General features: G+C 37.2%; 1 protein-coding gene across 6 annotated transcripts in view; it reads right to left on the bottom strand.

Annotated features, from left to right (window-relative positions):
* The window catches only part of RNF111 (ring finger protein 111), a 113,280-nt gene that overhangs the window by 83,567 nt on the left and 6,249 nt on the right, over nt 1–23,464 (bottom strand). For 2 of the 6 annotated variants that reach the window (XM_045785532.2, XM_045785709.2), the window contains exon 1: nt 601–977. The exons of 1 other annotated variant lie outside the window; for it this stretch is intronic. The gene's annotated coding sequence lies outside the window, so the exon portion shown is untranslated. Of the gene's footprint in view, nt 1–263; nt 540–600; nt 978–23,464 lie in introns of those variants that run through there. 3 more of the 6 variants (XM_045785737.2, XM_045785808.2, XM_045785602.2) reach the window with 2 other exon arrangements.

The following is a 23,464-nucleotide window of genomic DNA, read 5'->3' as shown; positions in this document are numbered from 1 at the left end:
ACTATTGTGACAAACCTCTATTTCTACAGTACAGAACGGATATTTCCATTACAGCCTTGCCACTGACTTTGACAAATTATCTAAGGACAATAGTAAAATACTGAGCTTCTTTTTTAGTGACCAACAAACCAACTCTACACAAAAATCTGACGCGTCTGTATTTCTGCAGTTCCGCGGACGTTTCCTTGATCACATAAGAAGGCAACTCCCTAACCGTCAGGGCTGACTTAGCGCCCTGCAACACCCCCCCGAGTGCGGGTTACCTTCATCACTCCATTGTCAAATCTCACTCCCACGCCTCAGTCCTCAGCCCCCTTCCTAGACTCCAGCGGGAGTCCAAAGAGGGAAAGAAATCCCCTCACCCACTCCCTTACTGTGGGGTGTGGGTGTGTCTGTAGACGAATGCTTTGCTCAAACACCATCAATTCTACTGCGGAGACCCAGACCCTAAGTCACTACGGAGCCAGCAATAACCGGCCGGTCGCCGACCCCAGCCTTCCGCGGCCGCAGCCCTTCCTCTTTCTCCCCTCCAGACCGGCCCCTCCCCCGTTGCGCGCACGCGCGGCTTCCAATCGATCCCCTCCCCCCGAGCTCCCTCACCTTAATCATTAGCTACCCTCTTCCCAGGGTCCGGGAATCACTTGCCCAGGAAGGAAGACAGGAGATGGAAGAGGGGAAGAGGATGCGTCGAGAGCCAGTGATCTGAGCCTCAGATCTCGGCCTATTAGGCCCCTATAGTCAAGAGCTGCGTCTGTCACCGCCACCAAACCTTACGAGCGGCAGCGCCTGGTTCGGCCCAGTTCACCCGGCTTGGGTTCAGAATGCCTGATTTGACCCCACAAGAACTCCTTTCCCGAAGCTGCGGGCGTTTCTGTGCTGCGCAGACCCAACACCTCGCCGCCGTCGCCGTCACTGCTGCTGTTCTCCAGCCGCCGCTGCTGCTGCCGCCGCCTAACCAATCCCTCCTCTACCGAGAGAGCACGACACTCAGGGTCTTTACGACAGTTCGGAAAGTGAGAGCGCAGTAGCATTCACGCCTTCATCAGTATCTGTTTCTGCGCCTGCTCAGATTCTTGCTTCTCAATGTCCCGCCCCCTCTTCCCCAGCCCTCCCCCATTGTACTCGCTCTATCAAGTCTATTAGCGAAGCCGAACGGTTTCATAAAGCTTGTTATTTTGTTTTCCTTGATGATTGTGTTCTACATTAAAGCAAAATACTATTTCTTGGCTAATTTTTTCGTAACTTAAAAAGTACAGCTAACCACAAAATTATTGATTATACTTACGGTACAAATTAAACAAAAACATCACGGTTTACTGTCTTTAACAAGAAAATGATACCCAAATCATACTCGCTAATGACATAAAGATCATAGCACCCCGCTCTTAAAGTGAATTTGTTCCGAGAATCACATCAAAAGTGGTAATAGATATCCTGGGAAATGACTGTACAATCACATATGCCTTCTTAATTATTTTATGAAAATCAGTAGATAGCAAATGCTTCATCACGTGCATTAGGAGGATGTAGGCAAGGAGAATGTAGGCTTTGGAATCAGTCAGACAGACTTCCTTTCAAATCCCAATAATGCCAATTAACAGCAGTCTGATTTATTAGACCTTTATAAATCCTTACAAAAAAACTTAAAATGTCAATTACACCTCCATTTTAAAAGAAAAACAAAAGCGTACCTTAAACCGAAAAAAAATGTTTCCTTCTCTAAAAATTGAGGTACCATTATTCATCTCAAAGGGTTCTTGTGAGATTAAATAAGACAGTTTATAAAATGCTTTGAACATTATTTACCAATTAAATGTTCAATAAACATTAATTCCCTTCACTTGTCATCAACCTATCTTTCTCAATATGCTTTCTTTTGTTCAATCATGTTCTCCATATTGTTCTGTGAAGAAAATATTTTAAAATAATAATAATAAACAAGAAAGGATTGCAGATTGTGTGGGAAAACTGGAAGAGCATTGGAGTAGGAATTTTTCTCAATCCTCCTATTTTCTCGCTCTGAATATTAAATTCTGCCTGGACTATCTTATCTACTGCCATGGTTTCAATTGTTATTAACTCATGACTTCTCAATGTCATATATTTCCAGAACTGTATTTCCATTCCTAACCTTTTTCCTCAAGCTCTTGACCTGTGCTCTTCAAAAAGGTAGACGCAAGCCACATGTATCTATTGAGCACTTGAAATGTGGCTAGTACAAATTGAGAAGTGCTGTAAGTGAAAAATATCTATCCAATTCAAAGATACAATATTAAAAATTTTTGTAAAAATTTGAATAATTTTTAATACTCATTACATTTTGACATGATATTTTGGATATATTTGGGTAAATCAGTGGTTCTCAAGCAGGCACAATTTTGTGCCCCCACTTTGGGTTAATATTTAGCAATAGCTGGAGACATTTTTGGTGTTCACAACTCGGGGAAAGGATGACTAATGACATCTGCTAACAAGAGGCCAAGGATGCTGCTAAACGTCCTACAATACACAGGACAGCCCTCCACAACAAAGAATTCCCTAGCAGAAAATGTTAATAGTACAACTGAGAAATGCTGTGGTTCAATAAAATATACTATTAAAGTTAGTTTACCTGGGTTTTTTTTTTTTTTACTTTTTAAAATGAACTATTATAAACTTTAAAGTTACATTTGTAGCTCACATATTTCTATTGGACAGTGCTGACTGATCTAACCCATATGGCTCTTTTACTGGATGTGTCATTTCCACTTTAATGTCCCACAGGCATCTCTAACACACCATGTTGAAATAAATAAATAAATGCAGTATATAGTATTTACAAGCCATCCATTTCAGTCTTTACTGTCTCAGTCAATAGGACTAAGGTAACTAACTAGAAACCCAAAGGTCATCTTTGACTATTCTCTCTTCCTCACTCCCTATCTCTAGTCAATCAATAAGTCCTTCTGTCTCTGTAATATCTCAAATATTGAAAATGGACCCATTCCTCTCAATACTCTGCACCAGTCCAGGTCTTTAGTATCTTTGGTTTCAAGCGGACAGTGTGCACTATGGGCACAAACCAAATACATAATCACCGCCTCACTTGCAGTGTTTTCCAAGACCCAGAAAACAAATCTATTATTGACACTATAATGTGGAAGGGACAGGATGGCGTAATAGTGCTCTGAGAACACAAAGATGGAACGCTGGAGTCAAACCAAGAGGAGGTGATGTTTAAACTAAATTTTGCAACATAAATGAAGACAGTTAAAGGAAGCAAATAGAGAAGACATTCAGGCAGAAAGATCAATACATGCTAAGATACATAAACAGCATGAAGCAAATTCTCTAGTAGAATCTACTGAATGCGTCATGCAGAGAAACTAGTAAGAGATGAGGGAAGAAAAGTAGTTAGAAATGGATTAAGTATGGTTGTTTTTGCTAGGATGAGGAGTTTGCACTCTTTTATACTTAAAACTATGGGAAGCCATGAAGGGAAACCAACCAGAGAAGTAACAATCAGACTGACAACATTATATAAGCAGAGTAGTGGGTGGATTGGAAAGAGGCAAAAACAGAGTGATGAAGACCAGTTGGAACAGCAGGCAAAAACTGATGAGAGTAATGAAAATGAGCATGAAAAGGGAGGGGCAGATACAAGAAGAAGATTAAATAATTATTGGATATGGGGAGTAAAGGAGAAGGAGAATCTCAAATGCTTCCAGATTTATGGTAAGTGGTTGGGTGGAAGTGCCATTCAGGAAAAAGACACCGGCTTGCAAAACCCAACTTTCTGGGTTTGGGGCTTTTGTTTGGGATGGGATGAAGGAGGAGGTCAAAAGGAAATGATTACTTCTTTATTGGGCAAGCTGAGTTTGAGGTATCTAACACTTAGCTAAAGTGGCGATTTCAGTAAGGTGCTGGATAAATGGGTTTGGATCTCAAGAGAGGTCTGGGCTGAAGACAGGGATTTGACAGGGATTAACTTGTGATAGTTGAAGCAGTAATTCTGATGAGGCCACCCAGAACATATATGAAAGGAGACAGATATCTGAGGAAGGCTGATATTTTAAGAAGAGTATTGAAGATATTTAAGAAGAATATATTGAAGAATGAAGAGAAGTCCCAGAAGGATAAAGATGGGCCAGAGCAAAGGGAGAAAAACCCAAAGAAATAGGTAACGGGCCAAGTGAGAAAAAAGTTTCAGTGACAAAGTGGGTGATCAAGGATAAGAAATGTCCACTAATTCGGCAATAAGGAGATATGTAAACAAGAGCAGTTTCAGCAACTGTTGTACATTTTACCAGAGGTTCTCAACAGGGTTGATTATGAACCCCAGGGATTATTTGACAATGTCCTGAGATATTTTTGGTTGTTACAACTGGGAAGATGTTGCTGATATCTAATGTTTAGAGGCCACGGACATTGCCATCCTATAATGCAAAGGACAGCCCTACAACAAAGAATTACCTGGCCCAAAGTGCCAATAGTATTCCAGTTGAGAAGTCCTAATTTAGAATGGATTGAACAATGTACTTAGACAAGGACCAGTATTTTTTCATGAAAATGGTAGTAAATGGAAAAAGAAAGATAGACATATATTTTAGCAGGATATGGAGTCTAGAAAGGGAAGACTTGAATCCTTTGGGTATGCTGAAGGGGAGAGAGCAGCAGAAAAAGAGAAATGGAGGCAGAGGAAATGGGATTCAAAGCTCAGATGGAAGAATTGGCCTTGCATAGAAGAGATATTCCTTTCACTGAAACAAATGAGGAGAGGGAGGGAAGGATTGCACAAATGAACAAAACTGTTGGCCTCACAGGACAAGTCAAGGGCTTGCTCACTGAATGACCTTGATTTCTCTGTGAAACATGAGGTAAGGCCATCTACTAAGATATCAGGTTTGGAAATGGCTGGGTGGAGAGTAACTAGGAGAGAGAGAAAAAAAAAATCAGAATAGTCACTATAATGATGGCAGGGCAGACAGTAGGCAGACAACAAATCAAAGGCAGGAAGCCCAGAGCAGAAAGAGGGTGTGACTGAGAGGACAGGAGCCATGAAGTTGTATTTATGGAAACAATGGTAGATTACAGGGGTGGGAGAGATCTCACACCTGAATTACAGTTTCCTGCTTTCTATGCTTCTACTCCAACCACCATTATCACACCACTTCCAGTGTAACATTGAACCACTATCAGAATACGATAGAAACTGATTGAGGGGCACCTGGGTGGCTCAATGAGTTAAGCATCTGCCTTCAGCTCAGGTCATGATTCCAGAGTCCTTGGGATCTAGCCCCATGTCAGGCTCTCTGCTCTGTGGGGAATTTGCTTCTTCCTCTCCCTCTGCCTCTCTCTCTCTCTCTGTGTCAAATAAATAAATAAATAAATAAATAAATAAATAAATAAATAAATAAATAAGATCTTTTTTAAAAAGAAAAGAAACTGATTGAGACACTAAGTTGCTTAAAATCCTTCAAGGATCTTCCATCACCTTCACAATGAAGTCCCAAGTCCTTAACTTGGCAAATAGAGCTCTTCAAACTTCAGAATCTCCAGAATCATTTCACACCACCCGTTCCCACCATCTTACTGCCTGCCCCTACTTAGACTTGACTGAACTTCTCAAACTACTTGTAGTTCTCCTGAAAAAAATATACTGTTGCAGTATCTACCTGCCTTGGTACCTACCATTCCTTCTGTCTCAAAATATCCTCCCCCTCTCCTCCATATCCCTCACTCCTGCTTTACCTGCTTAGCAAACTCTTATCTATTCTTCAAAGCCCTCTTTCATGAAGCATTTCCTTACCTTGTTTTATTCTCACAATAGAGCTAATAATCACTCCCCATCTTGTACTCTCTTAAATCTTTATGTATACTTCTATTAGAAATGTTATATTTATACACACTACCTGTCTTTTCCAAAAAACAAAACAAGAAAAAATAACATCCTCCTCCCTTCAGTAGAAAAATATTGCTCAATAAATATTTACTGAATTTACGGAATAAGGAGACTGGGTTGGGGGTCTAGTCTCAATTTTGCCACTAAGAAACCAGAAATCCTTCATCTTAACCAAATCACTTGAATGCTTCCAAAAATTAATTTTACTCCCCTATGGAAAGATCTTACCACCCAACATATAGTCCAAACCAAATTCTGCCTGCCTGAAACTGCGCAAAATAACGTTTGCCAAATTAGCCTGCATGTATGGGCCAGTAGTGCCTAACTATTTGGTACGCAGGAATTTGAGAAGCTTGCTCTAAACGTGGAAATACTGAGCTGAAAAAAAGAAAAGAAAAAAAAGAAAAGAAAAGAAAACGAAACTGAGCTGAATTAATGGGTCACCTGCAATAAATGGAAAAAGGAAAAATTCTACAAATTACCAAAGTCAGAGGGAAAGACTGGTAAACCCACCAACCATTGCATACTTCATAATTACATACAAGTTTGCATGTGAAAGTAACTGATTGTGTGGTCAGCTTTGTGAGCTCTTTGGAAGAAAACGAAGCAAAGTTTGAGATTTAATGTAGTGAGACAGGGAGACCTTGGGAACTTGCTGGAAATATTTATTGAACTATGTCCTCAGATGAAAAGGTTTGGGAAGAATTCAAAGGACCTAAGAGATGCACTAGTCAGAACACTTAATGATTCACAACATCTTACTCTCCAATTAATGTATGAAGATATCACTGAAACTTGAAACTGAAAAGAAAATTTTATAGATTCTACAGCACTGCTGATTTAGTTGAGGCAGTACAGGACCTCATTAAAACATTTTATATAAAATTTGATTTTAGCTTTTAAAATTACAAACATGGACTATGTTTAGTTTCAGTTTGAATTATAATCTTTATTATACATACAGAAGCAGAAAAACAGAGAAACAAAGAGAAGACTCATTAGAGGCAGCACTTCTTTCCTACTACTAAACTACTTTGAAGTCATTTTTTAATCTATTGAAACTATTTTGAATTATAGACTGAAAAATTGAGGAGTTATTTGGTGGAAGGATAACATCAAGAGAGTACAATTTTGATGACTATTTATAATTTTTAAAGTTTCTCTGACTGCTTTTGGAATGCAACCTTCAAGATACATTTGAATTATCAAGGGTGGGGGAATGGGATAGACCAGTGATGGGTAGTAAGGAGGGCACGTATTGCATGGTGCACTGGGTGTTATACGCAACTAATGAGTCATCGAACTTTATATCGGAAACCGGGGATGTACTGTATGGTGACTAACATAATAAAAAATCATTAAAAAAAAAAAAAACTCATACTACCCATATGGCTCAGTTTCTGAAACAGTGAGGTAACAAATTATGGATTTACAAGGAGACGTAGAATGCCTGGAATTTTGTAGATGATATTTTGAAACTTCAAGATCCTGAAATATTTCTGGTTACCTGGCCAACTTTTGGCCAGATGTTTGAGGCCATCTGGTTCTATAAAGTATATCTTCAAATAAAACTGTAGGAAAATGAAAGGAAAGCTACCATCTACCATGGTCATATAACCCTAGTGCCACAACGGAGTTGTCTGGATTGATTGACAACTGTTCTCAGAAATAGTTTGCTCTGTTAATTCCCAGTATTTTTATACTCACAGTCAAGGTTGGTCATAGGTTTGCCACTGAAATTTTACATTAAGTTGTTTTAACTTTTTTTGGAATGCTTTTGCAGTGTTGTTTTTAAAATCCATAATTTCTGAAGGACTAACTTCTGTTAGCAATAAAAAAAATTCACAAGTTTCTGATCATTAAAAAGTTAGGTTACGTAATCTCCAATGTCAGAGCTCTAACATTTTACGACTTGCTTCAGACCTAGTAAGATTTATACAAACCTTGTGAATATTACAGCTTCAAGTATGATTTACATATTGGCAAATTATTTGCAAATTCAGAACAGGAAGTGAAGATGTTTCTATGTACTTGTTTGCTACTTATAGATCACGTAAAGTTTTCCCAAACATTAAATGTTTCCTTAAACCATATTAGCATTTATTTAATTGCCTAATGTGTATCTTGACTATAATTTTGGGTTATGGGATTGCAAACAGAGACTTGATTAGTTTATAGATTATACACTTGAAATACGGATATAATGGGGGACTATTCAGAAGTAAGTGTATAGAAGAAAAAAGAAGGGAATTAAATGAAACTGCCCATGTAATGAAAGGAGATTTTAAAAATATTTAACAGCTTGAATCCAAGTGACTTTAGTATTCAGTGCTTCTGGTGAGATTTTAATTATTTTTACATCTTGATAGAGCATAAGTCATTATTACATTACTGTTTAAGAACATTGGAAAGATTATTTAGAGATTCTAGTTCAGTATCTTATTTTGAAATTTGCTCAAATAAGTTTTGAAAATATAAATCGGCCAAAGTTGATGATGATCAACCTCTGAAAACTTACTTATTTGGATTATAAGGATAAATAAAATCATTCTACTCTGAGCACTTCAAAAACTAATTCACGATTGAGTTAAACTAGGAAATAGTGCCACCTGCTGAATAAAAGTTTCTTAAACATCTCGACATTAAGTTCATTTTTCAGACCACCTAAAGTGCTAACATTTTTTTCACAAAGATGTACATTTAAGATGATCTTCAAAAAATTATTCAACTAGGGGTGCATGGGTGGCTCTCTGGGTTGGGTTCTGACACTTTTGATTTCAGCTCAGGTCATAATCTCAGGTTCTTGAGATAGAGCCCCATGTCAGACTCAGTGCTGGGCATGGAGCCTGCTTAAGATTCTCTCTTTCCCTCCCCCACCTCAAGAAAAAAAATTACTCAACTAAATGTTCTCTTGCAGTAAAAGATAACAGACCGGCCAGACTGGCCATATGCGTTTATTATCCCCAACATCATCCTGAGAAATGATAAAGGAATCAAAAAAGTACACACTCAAACCAACCCAAAAATGGGAGCAGGTCATCAGCAGGTGAGTTATTCCACCAAACACCTGGAAGATAGAAATCAGAGAACTAGTAACTGTTGTAGCAGAGTGGAAAAGTCTATACCATAAAACACTACCAGAGGAGCTACACAAATGAGGGAGCTGATATGCCTTGCAGAATACACCAGAGGCTAGATACTCAGGCCATAGACAAGGGAGGCTGAGGGGAAAAAAATGGAGAAATGAAAAAAAAAGAGAGAGGGAGGGAGAGAGAGATTAGGGGCGCCTGGCCAGCTGCGTCGGTAGAGCATGAGACTTTTGATCTAGGGGTTGTGAATTCAAGACTCATGTTGGATATACAGATTACTTAAAAATAAAATCTTTAAAAAAAAGAGAGAGATGGGGCGCCTGGGTGGCGCAGTCGTTAAGCGTCTGCCTTCAGCTCAGGGTGTGATCCCAGCGTTCTGGGATCGAGCCCCACATCAGGCTCCTCCGCTGGGAGCCTGCTTCCTCCTCTCCCACTCCCCCTGCTTGTGTTCCCTCTCTCGCTGGCTGTCTCTGTCAAATAAATAAATAAAATCTTTAAAAAATAATAAAATAAAAAATAAAAAAAGAGAGAGATTAATTTTAAGTCTAACTGTGTCATGGTCAAGACTTTCCACGCCTCTCTTCACCATGTAAAGAATATATGGCATCTAGGCTTTGAAATTAAAAACAAGGACGGGAAATTCTGAAAAGAAACAGATTGAACTGTTTGAGAACTAGAGCAGCTGGTATGACAAACTACACTAAATACTTCACATTCAAATAATTATAGGCCCTACCTGCCCACACCTGCCTGGTAGTAGGCATCACTTCCTTTTACACAGACCTCACATTAGTGTTGATGTATTACATCATTTAAAAATATTTATTGACAACCAAGATATGGCAGATATTTGAGGAAAAGCCTGTAACATAGAAGAGACCAAGATGAACAATTTTAAAAATGACTATAGAGAGTAGATATAATTTAACAAACAAGAGGTAATATATTTGGAACCCTTAATATCTTCAGAAATTAAAAATGATACTGCATCCTTAGAGGAGGAAAGGGATGCTATTTTAAAAAGCAAGAAAGAATGCTTTGAAATTAAAATGATGGTTTCTGAAACTAAAATTCAATAGAAAAATTGAAAGATAAAGGCAAGAAAACCTTCCAGGATGCAAGACAAAAAGGAAAAGAAACATGAGAGAAAAGTTGAGTTATAAGGACCAATACTAGAAGTAAAATATCTAACAGAAGTTCCAGGAAGGGAGAACAAAGAATATAGAGAGAAGAAATTATGAAAGAAATGATAAGAAATCCCCAGAACTGAAGAAGAGCTACAAAATTCTAAAATTTTTTAGTCATTCCTTTCTTGATGACACTCAGATCATTTCCACCTTGAGCTGTTGTGGATAACACTGTTGTGAACATTCATTGACATGTAGTTGTTTGAGTCCCTGTGTCAATTCTTTGGGGTATATACTTAAGAGTGGAATTGCTGGGTCATAATGTAATTATATGATTAGCTTTTTGGTTTTTTGTTCTTCTTTTTTTAATGTAGGCTCCAAGCCCAGCATGCAGCCCAATGAGGGGCTTGAACTGATGACCCTGAGATGGAGACTGCAGCTGAGATCAAGAGCCAGAAGCCTAAGCAACTGAGACACCCAGGTGCTCCAATTGTTTATTTTTTGGTTTTTATTTTATTAAGTAGGCTCCAGGCCCACTGTGGAGACCAATGTGGGGCTTGAACTCACGACCCTGAGATTAAGACCTGAGCTGAGATCAAGAGTCGGACACTTAACTCCCTGAACCACCCAGGCGCCCGTATGATTAGCTTTTTGCAACACCATCAAACTCCTTTCCATAGTGGAAAGGAATTTTACATTCCTTTCAACAATATATGAGGGTTTTCATTTCTCCATATCCTGTCAACACTTGTTAATGTGTCTTTTTTATTATGGCCATGCTAGTGGGTACAAAGTGGGTAGTAGCATCTCAGTGTGGTTACACCCTGTTTCATTTTCTTAGCGGTTACCTTAGAAAGTAATCCTTACTTAACAAAACCTAATATTGTTACCTTTATTATCCTCCCGGGGAAGAATCCATAAGTAGTTTAACAACATTCACCACATACACCCCCCAGACACATGCACACACATCACTTAGAACATGTTTTGTTATGTATTATAACTGTATCATTTAAATGCCATGAGACATTATTATTTTTTCACACTCCCTATTTTCAGAGTCAATGTGATTTAGATTTATCATCATAATTATCATTTATCAATATTGCCTCAGATCCATTTCTTCTCTTTCTCTTCTGGGACTCCAACTAAATATGTTAGATCCTCTCACTGCAGTCAGGTGATAGGTCTCTGGTTCTTTATCTTGTACTATTTACACAATTTATATTGTATTATTATATTGATCTATTATATTATATTATTTATAAATAAATAACAAAACAATGTATTATTTATACAATATCTAATTGCTCCCAGCTTCATTTTGGATAGTTTCTTCTGAAGTTTATTCTAGTCACCTAATTCTCTCTTCAATTGTGACTAATACACTAAACCATTTTTGAAAATTTGGTATTACATATTTTCACTTCCGGAATTTCTATTTTTTCCCCCACATCTGCTATGTCACTTTTTTTTTAAGAGAGAGGGTGGGGAGGGACAGAGGGAGAGAGGGAATCTTAAACAGGCTCCATGCCCAGCACAGAGCCCAATGTGACACTTGATCTCACAATCCTGAGATCATGACCTGAACTGAAATCAAGAGTTGAACGCTTAACTGACTGAGCCACCCAGGTGTTCTCAAGTTTGATTTTTGTCAATAATCATAGCTGTCTTACAAAGTCTGTGCCTGATAATTACAATTTCTGGAGTCCCTGTGAATTGTTTTCTTCTGTTTAGTTTTCCTGCTCATTTTAACTCAGGGCACCTTGTCTCTTTGTGTACTTCTTCATCTTGTGTGTGTGTGTGTGTGTGTGTGTGTGTGTGTGCGCTTCTTCATCTTTAATTGTATTCAGGACATTGTGCTTGAAATTTCACTTACAGAAGCATCTGAGGCCTGTTATGTCTATGTACTATGTTATTATGTTTATACATAATATAAACTCTGGTGGGGCGCCTGGGTGGCTCAGATGGTTAAGCGTCTGCCTTCAGTTCAGGTCATGATCTAGGGATCCTGGGATCCAGCCCTGCATCGGGCTTCCTGCTCAGCGGGGAGTCTGCTTCTCCCTCTCCCTCTGCCCCCGCTCCCTGTGCTCTCCTTCTCTTTCTCTTTCAAATGAATACAATCTTTTTAAAAATAATATAAACTCTGCAAAACAAAATAAACCTATGGGAAACAAAATAAACTTTTAATATTTCAGACAGAAGAAAAATAAGAGCAGAAATGAAATGGGGGAAAAAAAGAAAAGAAAAAACTGGACAACTTAGAAGAAATGGATAAGTTCCTAGAAGCATACAACCTACCAAGACTGACTCATGAAATTAAAAAATCTGAACAGACCAATTACTAAAAAGTAAATAGAATCAATAAAGCAAAACCTCCTAATAAACCAAGTCCAGGACCAGATGGTTTCATGGGTGAATTCTTCCAAATATTTAAAGAATGAGTAATACCAATTCTTCTCAAACTCTTCGAAAAGTAGAAGAGGAGGGAACTCTTCCAAATTCATCTTATGAGGCCAGCATTATTCTGATTCCAAAATCAGACAAGGATACCAGAAAAAAAATAAAATTACGGGCCAATATTCTTGGTCAACATAGAAGCAAAACCCCTCAATTAAATATTAGCAAATCAAATTCAAGAATACACTAAAAGGATTATATGCCATGATCAAGCAGGATTTATTCCAGGAATGTAAGGATGGTCAACATCTGCAAATCTGTCAATGTGATATACCACATAAACAAAAAGAAGGAGAAAAATTATATGATTATCTCAATAGATGCAGAAAAGGAATTTGGTAAAATTCAACACCCACTTATGATAAAAAGAACTCTAAACAAAAGTGGGTATAGAGGGAATGTGCCTCGACATAATAAAGGCCATATACAACAAGCCCACAGTTATCATCATACTCAATGAAAAACCTCTAAGATCAGGAAAAACACAAGGATGTTCACTCCACCACTTTTATTCAACACAGTATTAGAAGTCCTAGTCACAGTAATTAGGTAAGAAAAATAAACAAAAGGCATCTAAATTGGTAAGGAAGAAGTAAAACTGTCACTATTTACAGATGACATGGTATTGTGTATAGAAAATCCTGAAGACTCTAACAGAAAACTGTTAGAATAAATGAATTCAGTAATGTTGCAGGATACAAAATCAATACATAAGAGTCTGTTGCATTTTTCTACACTAACTACAAGTTATCAAAAAAAGAAATTAAAAAAACAATCCCATCTACAGTTACATCAAAAAGAATAATATACCTAGAAATAAATTTAACCAAGGAGGTGAAAGATTTCTATGCTGAAAACTACAAGAGATTAAGGGAAAAAATTGAGGCAGACACAGTTAAAGTGGAAGGATAACCCATGTTCATGAACTGAAAGAACTAGTATTGTTAAAATGTCCATACTACCCAAAGCAATCTACAGATTCAATGAAATCCTAATCAAAATTCCAAAGGCATTTTTCACAGAACTAGAACAAACAATCCTAAAATTTATATGGAGTCACAAAAGATCTGGAATAGCCAAAGCAATCTTGAGAAGGAAGAACAAAGTTGGAGGCACCATGCTCCTTGATTTCAAACCCTATTACAGTTGAATAACACACTGGTTAGGAGCACCAACTCCCATGTAGTCAAAAATCCATGTATAACTTTGGACTCCCCCAAAACTTAGCTACTAATAGCCTACCACTGACTGGAAGTCTTACTGATAATATAAACACGCAATTAACACATATTGTGTATGTTATATGTATTATATACTGTATTATTACAATAAAGTAAGCTAGAGAAGAAATTATTATGAAAACCACGAGGAAGAGAAAATACATTTACAGCACTATACTGTATAGAAAAAATTGCATATAAGTGAATCCATGCAGTTCAAACTCGTGTTCAAGGGTCAACTTAGAAAGCTATAGTAATCAAAATAGTGTGGTATTGGCATAAAAAGATAAATAGATCAATGGAGCAGAATAGAGAGCCCAGAAACAAGCCCACAAATATATGGTCTATTAAGTTAGAACAAAGGAGTCAAGAATATACAATGGGGAAAAGATAGTCTCTTCAATAAATGGTGTAGGGAAAACTGAACAGCCACATGCAAAAGAATAGAACTGGAACACTATCTTACACCATAAACAAAAATCAATTAAAAATGGATTAAAGATTTGAACATAAGACCTGAAACCATAAAACTCCTACAAGAAAACATTGGTGGTAAGCTTAATATAGGTCTTGGTGATGATTTTTAAAATCTGACACTGAAAGTAAAAGTAACAAAAGCAAAAATAAACATAAAATCTGACACTGAAAGTAAAAGTAACAAAAGCAAAAAAAAAAAAAACAAACATAAAAACTAAAAAGCTTCTGAACAGCAAAGAAAACCATCAACAAAATAAAAACGAGGGTGCCTGGGTGGCACAGTCAGTTAAGTATTCAACTCTTGGTTTCAGCTCAGGTCATGATCTCACTGTCATGGGATCGAGCACTGCCTTGGCCTCTGTGCTCAGTGTGGAGCCTGCTTCAGATTCTTTCTACCTCCCCCTCTGCCTCTCCCTGCTTCCTCACATGCACCCATGCATGTTCTCTCTCTCTCTCTCAAATAAATAAATAAAAATAAAAAGGCAATCTACTGAATGGGAGAAAATACTGGCAAAGCATATATACTGATAAGGGGTTAATATCCACAATATATTAATATGCATATAATTTGATAGCAAAAAAACCCCCAAACAATGCAATGAAAAAATGAACAGAGGACCCGAATATACATTTCTCCAAAGAAGACATACAGATGGCAAATAGACACATGCAAAGATACTCAACATCACTAATTATCAGGAAAATGAAAATCAAAACCACAATAAGATATCACCTCACATCGGTCAGAATGACTAGTATAAAAAGAGAAGAAATAACAAGTGTTGGAGAGGATGCAGAGAAAAGGGAACCCTTGCACACTGTGGGTAGGAATATAAATTGGTATACCCATTATGGAAAACAGTACAGAGGTTCCTAAAAAAATAACAATAGAACTACCATATATGATTGAGCAATTCCACTTCTGGGTATTTATCCAAAGAAAATAAAAACAACTACTTGAAAAGGTATATGTAACCTCATGTTCACTGCAGCACTATTTACAGTAGCCAAGATGTGGAAACAACCTAAATGTCCACTGACAGATGAATGGATAAAGAAATTGAGGTCTGTATACACAATAGAATATTATTAGCCCATAAAAAAGAAGGAAATCTTGCCATTTGTGACAACACAGATGAACCTTGACCGCATTATGCTAAGTGAAATAACTCAGACAAAGATAAATACTATATAATCTCTCTTATATGTGTAATCTAAAGAAACAAACAAAAAACAAGCTCATAGATACAGAGAACATTTGGTGGTTGCCAAAGGCAGGGGTTGGGAGGATGAGAGAAATGGGAAAAGGGGCCAAAAGATAAACACACACACACACACACACACACACACACACACACACAGAGAGAGAGAGAGAGAGAGAGAGAGAGAGAGAGAGAGAGAGAAAACAACCAAAAAACAGAAATAGCAGAAATCAATGAAACAGAAAACAAAAGTAATAGGAATCAGTGAAACCTCGTTCTCTAAGAGTATCAGTAATACAGATAAAGCACTAACCAAACTACTTAAGGACTAAGAAAAGAGAGAAGAAATAAATTGCTAACATCAGGAATGAGAAAAAGGACATCACTTCAGATCCATATATTGAATGCCTTGTTTTAGAAATTTCCGAAAGAAAACTTGAGGTCCAGATGACTTCTCTGGTGAATTCTATGAAATATTTAAGGAAGAAAGAATACCAACCCTACATAAACTCCTGTAGATAATACAAAAGTGAATACATCTCAACTCATCTATGGAGCCAGCATTACCTTAATATCAAGAGCAAAAATAATTAAAAGAAAATTTAGAACAACATCCCTCATGAACATAGATGGCTAAATCTTTAACAAAATTTTAGTAAACCAAATCTAGCCATATATAAAAATGGATAATAATACATCATGAACAAGTGTATTTTTTTTAAAGATTTTATTTATTTATTTGACAGAGAAAGAGACAACAAGCAAGAGAGGGAACACAAGCAGGGGGTGGGAGAGGAAGAAACAGGCTCCCAGCAGAGGAGCCTGATGTGGGGCTCGATCCCATAACGCCGGGATCACGCCCTGAGCCGAAGGCAGGCACTTAACCACTGTGCCACCCAGGCGCCCCTGAACAAGTGTATTTTATCACAGGAATACATGATTGGTTTAATAAAATATCAGTCAATATAAGTCATCATATTATCACACTAAAAAAAGAAAAGTATATGATCAGCTCTAAAGATTAAAAAAAAAAAATCACCTGACAAAATTCAACACCCTTTCATGGTAACTTACAGCAAACTAAGAATGGGGGGGGAATTTTCTAAATCATTCATTCTAAAACAAGGCATCTTTAAAAAACTTTCAGCTAACATCGGAGTTAATAGTAAAAGACTACACCTTCTCCCCTAACACAAAAACAAAGAAAGTCAATGTCATAACCTCTGAATCTTCCTTTAGCTTTGCAATTAGAGTCCATGCTTTCCTCCTTTGTGTCAATAAATTTATGTTTATAACCACTATTAGAGCACTTATGATATTTTATTTAATCCATTTACCCCTTTGTCTCTCACTCTACTGTGACCTTGTAAAGGATAAGTCCTTTGTTTTACTCATCTCTGTTTGAATGTTTAAGAGTTGTAATGGGTCTTAAGGATCATCTAGTTCAGTCTTTCTATTTTCCACTAGAGGAAAGTAAACCCTAGAGAGATTAAATAACTTGTCCAATATCCTATGGCAACTTAGTTGGTAGTAATAATCAACTGTGTCTTTTCATTTAAGAGGTACTGTCTCTTTGAATTGATTGTTAAGTGAAGTAGGCTTTATTCACATTATAAGTGAGAAAATAATATATAAGAGTTTCATTACTTGTCCACAGTCAGTATTATGTGTTTAAAAAAGGAGCACACAAAGACAAAAGTTGTTGCACATTAAAAATATTTTTGTTGTTGCAGGACGAATATTTTCCACTGCTCCACTTTTGGACTGTGCAACAAAAACCTGTCTTAATGATGAGAAAATAAGCTTAGAGATGCAATCTAAAAACCTGAAACCATGACTATATATTAAGATGTAAAATACTCATAAATTCCTTGCTACACGTGCCACTTTAAACGAACCAACTCTTGTGTGTGGGTAAACATTCCCAACCCTATTCTCTAATTGTATTTGTGATAGCTTACGTGAATATAAATAATATCAGGGTAGAAATTTAAAAAGATTAACACTTTAGAAAAACAATGACAAATAAGGGAAGAAAGCAAAATTCAGCCTGAAGTAATTATGAGATGACACAAGAAATACATACCATACAATCCTGGACAATTTCTTTTGTCCAGGTTTAGCTTCAGATTCCTTTCAGTCAAAGCCAATAAGTAAACGTAATTGGTTACAAGATTCACAAGAGTCATTACAGTAATATGTCTCAGAAGGAGCAGAAATTTTCCTTATATTGAAACCTGAAAGAAATACTATCATTAAAGGGATACTGTGTGACAGCAAACATTCTTAACAACACCCCTACAATAATTACCATAGTGAGTTTTGTGAAGGAAAGGAAGCTGGGGTGACCAATACCACAGTGAGATTCATAACTTCTTTAAGAAAGGAGGTGAGGGGTGCCCGAGTGGCTCAATTGGTTGAGCATCTGACTCTTGGTTTTGGTTCAGGTCATGATCTCAGGGTCCTCAGATTGAGGCCCATGTCAGGCTCCATGCTCAGCAGGGAGTCTGCTTGAGGTTTTCTCTTTCTCTCTCTCTCTCTCTCTGTCCCCCCGCCTAAAATAAATTAAAGAAAACAAAACAAAACAAAGAAAAGTGAGCTTGGGGTGCCTTGCTGGCTCAGTTGGTAGAGCATGTGACTCTTGATCTCAGGGTTGCGAGTTCAAGCCCCACATTGGATGTAGAGATAACTTAAATTAATTAATCAGACCTAAAAAATTAATTAATTGATTTTTAAAAAAGAAAAGAGGTGAACTCAACTAAAAGTAAACATATGAGAGGGAGACTGATATAGAAGCCAAAGTGTGAGTCTGGTAATAAGCTCTCTCATAATCCCTTACTACAAAAATCTTCTAGGAGGTTTAGGACCATGTGCTCTCTCACCAAGTCAAGACACAAGCTTTGCAAGAGGGTTCTTCTAGAGGTAAAACCTTCAGCATATCGTCCCCTCCTGTCCTATTGGTCTGTATAGCTTATCTGAAATCCAAAGGCTGAGTTAGACAAGGACCATGGATTTTAGAACACTCTGCTACTAGTCATAAAGATATCGATTATTGCATGACATAGAGAAGCAATACTAGTCCAACAGTACCATGTACATGAGGAAACCTGTTATATGTGAGAAGGGTCTCAATAGGTATGTCTTGAGTAACTAAAGACAAGGTTTTCTAGAGAACCAGCCTTACAAAAGAGATGGGAGACATATTAAGTTGTGTGATGAATTCATGAATGTTCACTATCCTCTTTTTCCACTTTTGTCTATGTCTGAAATTTTCCATAAAAACTAAAGAAAATATAATTATGTTGAGATCCTCAAAGAGACCAATGAATAACATTTGTTTATGAAAAATAACAAGAAATTATAAAACAAATAAAACGAGAATAGATGGATACAAAATACAATTAGAAATCCCATAAATAGAAAAAGTAGTAATAGAAATTAAAAGAAACCCCCAAACAACCCAATTATGAATGGACAAAGATTTGAGTAGACACATGAATGGCTGGAATAAGCCCATGGAAAGATGGTCAACATATTAGCCATCAGGGAAATGCAAATTAAAACTTCAACAAAATACCACTTCTCACCCACTAGTATGGCTATAATAAAAAAGACAGACAATAACAAGTGTTGGAAAAGATATGGAGAAATAGAACCCTCATATATTGCTGATGGGTATATAAATGGTACGGCCACTGTGGCAGTTTCTTAGAAATTAAACTTAATTTACAATAAAACCCAGTAATTCCACTCCTAGATGTCTATCCAAGTCCACACAAAGACTTGTACACAAATGTTCATGCAGCATTATTCACAATAGTTCGAAGTGGAAACAATCCACTAGTCTATCAACTAGTGTAGAGATAACCATAACGTGGTAGTTATATCTACATAATGGAACACCGTCAGCGGTATAAAGGAACAAACAACTGATACGGCTACAAAATGGATAAATCTCAAAGAACCTAGCTGCATAACACATGTTGTATAATTCCATTCATACGAAATGTCCAGAAAAGGCAAATCTATAGAAATATAAAGTATGTTACTGGTTGCCGAGGGATGGGATGTGGGAACAAGGGTGACTTCAAATGGACACGAGGGGTTATTTTCGTGTGATAGAAATGTTCTAAATCTAGATTGTGAGGATGGTTGTACAACTTTGTCAATTTACTAAAAATCATTGAATTGCGTAGTTTAAATGGTACGCAAATTTGCTATAGATTGAATGTTTGTGCCCCCCCATTCATATGTAAGCATAATCCTCATGGATTAATGCTCTTACAAAAGAGGCTCCAGAGAGCTCTCTTCATCCTTTCTGTCCTCACCAGACACTGAATCTCCTGGCCCCTTGATCTTGGACTTCTGAACCTCCATAACAGCGAGAAAAAAAATTCCTGTTCTTTCTTAGCCACTCAGTCTATGGTGGTTTTCTTATAGCAGCCCAAAGGGACTAAAACAAAATTGTACCTCAATGAACCAACTATTAACAGTTTCTTGTATGTTCTTCCAGATATGTCTATATGTTTATATACATAATTATACATATTATTTTCCCCTTACAAATGATAGCATACCATTCAAACCATCTTCCAGTGTCTAGTTCTGTTTGATTTTTAAGATCGATCCTGTAGGTCTTTCCATAGTAGTATATGCATTGATTCGTCATTCTTATTAATATGTACAGAGCATTCTGCTATATAACCATACCATTGATGAATTTTTAGAATATTTCCATCAATTTTGCTATTGTAAATAATGCTGCAGTAAATATCTTGGTACATACGTATTTCTTATAAGTGTGCTATTACCTACAAGAATGCATTATTGCCTATGAGTACAATTTCTGGGCCAAAGTGTCTGTGCATTACAATTTCGTTAAATGTGTTCAAGTTGATCTCCATACAGGTGAATTTACTCACAGTCCAGTCAGCAATGGATGAGGATATACTGACAAAACATTTTTGACAATACAAGTTAACATACCTTTAATCTCCATACTAACCGAAAATGTTATGAAAAAAAAAAGCCACTTCACTATACATTAACTTGTCTCTTAGAAGAACAGAAATTTTCTTTCCACCTGGAACAACCTCATGGCAATATTTTCGATAACTTTGTGAAAGGGACAAATTCCTCAAACAACACAAATTAACAAAGCTCACTCAAGTAGAAATAAACTACCCGAAGAGCCATATATCTTTTTTTTTTTTAAAGATTTTATTTATTTATTTATTTGACAGAGAGAGAGAGAGCCAGTGAGAGAGGGAACACAAGCAGGGGGAGTGGGAGAGGAAGAAGCAGGCTCATAGCGGAGGAGCCCGATGTGGGGCTTGATCCCAGAACGGCAGGATCACGCCCTGGGCCGAAGGCAGACGCTTAATGGCTAAGCCACCCAGGCGCCCCCAAAGAGCCATATATCTTGAAGAAATTGATTTTGTACTTAAAAACTTCCCACAAAAAAGAAAAAAGAAAAAGAAATTCTAGATTTGGAGGGCTTCAATGAGGAATTCTGCCTAACATTTAAGGAAAACATGACACTAATTCTATATACACTTGAGCAAAAATACAAGATAAAGAAACATTTCCCAAATCATTTTAGGGGGCCAGCATTACCTTGACACCAAAACCAGACAAAAACATTACAAGAAAACAAAATTTCATATCCCATAAAAATAGATTTAAAAATCCCTAACAATGGGGGCCTGGCTGGCTCAGCGATAGAGCACATGACCCCTAATCTTGGGGCCATGCGTTTGAGCCCTGTGTTGTGGGTAGAGTTTACTCAAAGAAAAACCCTAACAAAATATTAATTAATATAATCCAGCAATCTTTAGAAGAATAATATATAACTTATGGAACAAAAATAATTTTAAGGAAAATTTTAATTTTCCAGTTGGAGTTTATCAAAAGAGACCAAGGTTGACTCAATATGCAAAAATCAATCAATACAGTTAACCATATCAAAGACTAAAAGAGAAAAACCATATGATCATCCAACAGATACAGAACAATTATTTAACAAAATTCAACATCTGGGGCGCCTGGGTTACTCAGATGCTTAAGTGTCTGCCTTCAGCCCAGGTCATGATCTCCAGGTCAGGACAGAGCACCATGTCAGGCTCCCAGCTCAGCAGGGAGTCTGCTTCTCCCTCTCCCTCTGCCTCTCCCCCTGCTTGTGCTTTCTCTGTCTCTCTCACTCTCAAATGAATAAAAAATATTTTAAAAACCTTTAAGACAAACAAAATTCAACATCCAATTAGGATAACAATTCTAAGTAAACTACGAATAGAAGGGAAGTTCCTAAACTTGATAAAGAACATCTATGAAAAAAACTGTAGCTAACATCATACTTACATTTAAAGACCACATACTTTCCTCTTAAGATCTGGAACAGTGCAAGAAAATGTGCTCTCACCATTTCTATACCTCATTGTTGTGAGGTCCAAGTTAGTGGAAAATAGGCAAAGAAAAAAAAAGAAAGTCATATGGATTGGAAAAGAAGAGTTATTTTCTGTCTATCTAGAAAGAAAAAGAGAGTCTACAAAAAGTTGCTATAACTTCTAAGTTTCAAAAGGTATCAGGACACAAGATCAATGTACCATAATAGATTGTATTCTGTATACTCGTGACAATTTAAATATGAAGTCAAGAAAATCATATAATTTACAATACAATCAAAAACACGAAATATTTGTGACTAAATCTAACAAAATATATGCAATATTTGTATGTTGAAGGCTATTACTCATTGCTGAGAGACAGTAAAGAAGATGGAACTAAATGGAGAGATAATACCATGTACATGTTTGGGAAGACAATAGTGTCAAGATGTAATTCTCTCTGAATTGACCTATAAATTCAACACAGTCCCAACTAAAATCCTGTAAGACCTTTTGGAGACATCGAAAAACTGATTCTTCAATTTATACAGAAATGTAAAGGATCTCAAAGAGCAAAATGATTTTCAAAAAGGGAACAAAATTGGGGACTCACACTATCTAATTTCAAGAGTTATTATAAGGCCACAATAACCAAGACACTGCGGCAATCCTGAAAGGGTAGACACGTAGCTCAATGGAGCACAACAGTGTCCAGAAATAGATCAACTGAGTCTTTCTTTCTTTCCTTTCTTTCTTTCTTTCTTTCTTTCTTTCTTTCTTTCTTTCTTTCTTTCTTTCTTTCAGGTTTTATTTATTTGTCAGAGAGAGAGAGAGAGAGAGAGTGCACAAGCAGGGGGAGCAGCAAGCAGAGGAAGAAGCAGGCTCCCCATGGAGCAAGGAGCCCAATGCAGGACTCAATCCCAGGACCCTGGGATCATTACCTGAGCTGAAGGCAGCTGCTTAACCGACTGAGCCACCCAGGCGTTCTCCTTCTCCCCCTCCCCCTTCTTCTCCTTCTTCTTTTTAAGATTTATTTATTTGCCAGAGAGAGACAGCACAAGCAGGAGGAGCAATAGGCAGAGGGAGTAGCAGGCTCTCTGATGGGCAAGGAGCCCAACGCTGCACTAGATCCCAGGACCCTGGATCATGACCTGAGCCGAAGGCAGACACTTAACCAACAGCCACCTAGGCATCCCAGATCAACTGAGTTTCAACAGTGTTGCCAAGATAATTCAACAAAGAAAGAACAGTTTTTTCAACAAATTGGTGATGAGACAAATTATACTTCCATATTAAAATGAATTTTGACTGTTACTTCACACCATATAAAAAATTAACTCAAAATGGATCAGAGGCTGAAGAATTAAAACTTAATACTTTTAGAGGGGGCACCTGGCTGGTTCAGTTGGTGGAGCATGCGACTCTTGATCTCAGGGCTGTAGGTTTGAACCCCGCATTGGGTGTAGAGATTACTTAAAAAAATAAAACCTTAAAAACACACACAAACACACACACAACACTTTTAAGAGAAGACATCAGAAAATCTTTGTGACCTTGGATTAGGCAAATGTTTCTAAGGTAAGATGCAAAAAGCATGAATCATGAAAAAAATGATAGACGGGACA

Source organism: Ursus americanus, chromosome 36 (genome assembly GCF_024610735.1).
Source record: "Ursus americanus isolate L20-20 chromosome 36, mUrsAme1.1.p, whole genome shotgun sequence".
NCBI classification, from domain to species: Eukaryota; Metazoa; Chordata; class Mammalia; order Carnivora; family Ursidae; genus Ursus; species Ursus americanus.
Note: the sequence above shows the minus strand (reverse complement) of the source record. Positions and strands in the feature narration are given on the sequence as shown.